The 4,533-nt window shown below is 41.3% G+C and overlaps 1 pseudogene; it reads right to left on the bottom strand.

Annotated features, from left to right (window-relative positions):
* Positions 1-1,408: 1,408 nt before the first annotated feature.
* Positions 1,409-3,773, bottom strand: LOC115866271 (growth hormone-inducible transmembrane protein pseudogene; annotated as a pseudogene).
* Positions 3,774-4,533: the final 760 nt, after the last annotated feature.

Raw genomic sequence — 4,533 nt, 5'->3', positions numbered from 1 at the left:
CTTTTATCTGAGAGAGCTGGTGTGGAACCAGAGTCTTCAGAATGGTCATTTTTCAATTAAAATAGTACTAGTTATTAATAGTGATAATTTTTGCTTTTTTATTTTTCATCTGGCTGGGACCTTTATTATGTCAGAAATAAGCATTCTATGTGACTTGAGGCGGTAAGAATAATTATTTCTGGATTACTGTAATAAATCTTTGTCAAAACACCAACTATCTCAATAATCATACACTTATTTCATTCATAAGGACTTCCAAAAATAACTCTTCTGTATCAAAAAACTTACAAATGGCACAAGAGAGTTAAATAATGATCTATGGAGGAGAGGAGGAAAATTCTGCTAGGGGAAGCTCTAATGAAGCATTTTCTCCATTATATTTTTGATTGATATAGTTCATGGAAAAACCTCACTTTGCCTTCCACTTTTTAGTGATTCCTCTGAGAGGGAATGCAAGAAACCAAATCTGAGGGGAAAAACTGCTTTCATAATCTCAAGTGTCAACCACAAACAGGCTTTAAAGCTTGAAGAGATGAGAAAGGCAAGCATGTTTTCCTTTAAACATTTCAATAAATTTACAAAAATATTCAGCAATTATGAACATATTGTTTGTATACTTAAAAATGCAACAATTTTCATGCTTTGAGTATTTTAAGGATATTTTGTTCTAGACGATTCAAAAGTAAGACTCACACGCACACATACTATATAACAGGAATTCTCCATATGATTGGCATTGTGGACTCTTCTAACAGTGTCAAACAATGGGAAGCCAAACATGATCACATATGTACTGTAAGGACAGCCTTGACAATCACCTATGTCTTTGTTTTCTGCTCAGTGCTTCTGCTAAGTTCAGCAGATGTACAACCATGACTTGTTTCCAAATGTCCAACCCCCCCCACTGACTCACCACAATTGCGTAAGTGCTAAGTTCTCAGCATTCAAAGAAAGAATGCAGGTGACCCTTTACTTCTCTCTGGTCCCTTTACCAAACCCCTATGTCGCTTGTGACATTACTTGTTAATAGTCCACCTTCAAAAAAAAAAAAAAAAGGAGGTACACAAGTTTGCTAAGTTTCACCTAACCAAATAAATTTAAAAATAGATAAAATACTTAACTTCCTGCAACACAAACCTTGGTTTTCACACTCATTAGAACATTTTAGAATTACTCAAACGTGAGAATTGAAAATGTGTGTGCTATTTGGAAGAGAACTACTGAATTTATTCTCCAGAAGAAAAAGCAGACCTGAAGCATCACATTATTGGAGCACTTGAAACATGCTGACAAGTTCTTATCTTCTAAACTTCCATGAAAGCTGCTTGCACAAACCATTTAACAAATATCTGCCCCTATTAAACAAGCCAGATATCTGATGTATTAAGGAAGTCAGAAGCTGGTCACTTCACTTCTTTCTGTTGCCTCCAGTTGCTAGAATACTGGCAACTCACATAAATATGTATAATGTATCCATGTAGACTCCCAGCATTGAACTGATGGGATCACATTTTAACTCCATACACTGGTACTCTTCTGCATGCTTGATTACTTTCTGTGGGTCATACAGAAGAAACATGCTGAAAAGAACGAATCCACCCTAAATTGCCACTGAGTACAGAGTGGCACCAGCCACAGTGGTAGGTGGAAGAAACATAGATCCCAGTGAGGACAAAAAGACGAGACCCAGGCCCATGCTCAGTGGCGTTCCCATGTTCAGAAACTTCTCGCTGGGCACACACATGGCCACGGTGGAGAGGCGTCCCACAGTGCCAGCCGTGTACCATGCATCTCTGATGAGAAGAGGCCCCCCTAATATCATCAGAGGAGCCACCACTGCACACATCACACCAGAAAGTAATAACCAAGCAAGATGCTTTGGGCCTGGGCTCCTGTCATATGATATCGACTGTACCAGCATTCCAGCTCCAATCATGGCTGCATGACAACTGGTGCAATCAAAGGTTGCACCAGTTGTCACCCAAGAGCCTCTCATCACCAAGTTCATGAGAGCAGGAGTTCTGCTCACTGCCAGGGCAGACAAAGCTGTTAAACCAATACTTCCTTCTAAGTACATATAGGTGGAATGAATTCTACCCTTCACATACTGAGGCCAAATTATAGCCTTTTCAATAGAGCCAATCTCATTAGACATTTCCAAGCCACAGTAGCACAGAACACCAAAACAGACAGCAGCCCCTCTAGCAATAAAACATCTCATCTGATCAATTTTAAATATTTTTTCCAATGATGGTTCCAAAGCTGCCTCTTTTGAGTCCTTGGCCAGTTTTCCCATGCCAGACCCCAAGTCCTGTCTTGGTGGCATATTCCCTGCTGGGTGTGAAGAGCCATCGATTCTTCGTGATGGAATTCTTCACAACAGGGGAGGCCTTGGTGAAAGCTGGGAGGAAAACTCTGGAAGGTAGTGTCCAGAGACACACAAGTCTTGTGGCCAGTATGGTGGTGCACCTGGTTTACCAAGCAGATCTGAAATGTGCAGTTCGCGTTCCGGGCGGCGAAAGGCAACCAGGCGCACTTCCCGTGCCCTCCGCCCGCCTCTTACTCGATAATTTTTACTTAATAAAAATTGTGTTGAGCTAAACTCTCAGACTATATGAACAGAAATCAGGGAAGGAAAAGATGAGTAGAACTATGCTGAAGTCTTCATCTTAAATAGGAAAAACTCAAGAAACAACTTCTTAACGTCAGCAATTGGAGAACAATTTTGCAGCTTGCTTTCAAAAGTATTGACAAGAACTGTTGCACCATGCCAGTCACCCACTTTTAGGGTTAGCAAATTTTATCACTTTCCTGGTCTGCCTTCCTCTCTTCTGCTGTCTTTTCCTTTTCTGGTTAGAAGTGTTTCACATGCATGATGACATTTTATATTTCTTTATCCGAATATGATACCATCTGGAGGCATTCTGCATTCCTTTTGGCTTTGGACTTTTTATAACCTGTGATCAGAATATAGATGGTTAAAGATGCCTACTTTATCCAGTTTCCTATGTAGGATTTATGTAATGTTAGTGCTCATTTATTTTGATATGGAGATTGAACTTGGGAGTCTATGCATGGATTTAAGCTGTACACTTAGCTCCAGGATACAGAGAAAGCTCAATGCAACTGAAACCTTGATAGTGCTGATTGGCAGGATGCCAAAGGCAATCTAGAGGGAGTTATGAGCACCAGATGGAATAACAGAAATTCCTGGTTGTTCTACATTCGAAACATCAAGAATCTAAACCTTTCTTACTAACTTCACTGCTTCTACTTTACTGTTACTGACAATTGTAACTAGTTGACCTACTCACTCACCCTTCCCCACTCCCTCACCCAGTCTATTCTCAACACAATAATCTGAGTGGAGCCTTTAAAAACAAATCAGACCATGCTCAAAACCTTCTAGTGAGATATATGCACTCTTGATACTACGTATAAAATAGATAACTAATGAGAACATACTGTATAGCACAGGGAACTCTACTTAATGCACTGTGGTGACCTAAATGGGAAGGAAATCCAAAAAAGAAGGGATGTATGTATATGTATAACTGATTCATTTTACTGTACAGTAGAAACTAACACAACACTGTAAAGCAACTATACTCCAATAAAAATTAATTTAAAAAAACCTTCTAGTGACTTCTCATTTCACTCCAGCAAAAGCCAACATCCCTACAATGACAGCAAGGCACCACACAGGGGACCTGACCTACCTCTCCTCTCATTTCCAAACACTTCCTCCCTCACCTGTTCTGCTCCAGCCACATTGATGTTTCTAGTCACTCCCAGCTCAGGATCTTAGCTCTTGATGTTCTGTCGGCCTGAAATGTTCCTCCTCCAGTTATCCGCATGGCGTGTTCCCTGACTTCCTCAAGTCACTGCTAAAATGTGACCCTAGGAGAGGGGCTTCCCATGACCCCTCCTTATAAGGTAGTCAGTCATCCCCCTGCCCAGGGTGCTCCCCTTCTCCCTTATTCTTCTTTCGTTTTCTCCATGGCACTTGTTCACATCTGACTCACTCCAAGTGCTGCCATGTATTTTGTTAGATTATGGCACCCCTATTAGAATGCAAGCTTCACCAGGGCAGGACAGTTGTTCCGTGTATGGCTGGATCCAGGCACACTGCCCAGAATACGGCACAGGAAGCACTGAGTATGTATCTGGGGATGGTCACCCCAAGTACACCTCTTGACTTTCTTGGTAAAGTCTCAGACTCTTTATTATGAGATAATGGTCATGAAAAGAGACCTCCGTGACAGGGGACTGGAGAAAATATTATAATGAGGAGAAAGATCCTAGCTGAGTGTTGTGGGTTGAATTGACTGTGTCCCCCCAAATTCATATGATGAAACCCCAACCCCCAGTACTTCAGAATGTGACTGTGTTTGGAGAAAGGGTCCTTAGAGAGGTGATTAAACGAAAATGAGGTCATGAGGGTGGGCCCTCATCCAATATGGCTGTTGTGTTTATAAGAGGAAATTTGGACACATGGGGAGACACCAGGGATGTGCACACAGGGGAAAGGCC

The sequence above is a fragment of the Globicephala melas genome, chromosome 20 (assembly GCF_963455315.2).
Source record: "Globicephala melas chromosome 20, mGloMel1.2, whole genome shotgun sequence".
In the NCBI taxonomy this organism is placed as follows: Eukaryota; Metazoa; Chordata; class Mammalia; order Artiodactyla; family Delphinidae; genus Globicephala; species Globicephala melas.
This window is presented reverse-complemented; position numbering and strand designations above follow the sequence as displayed.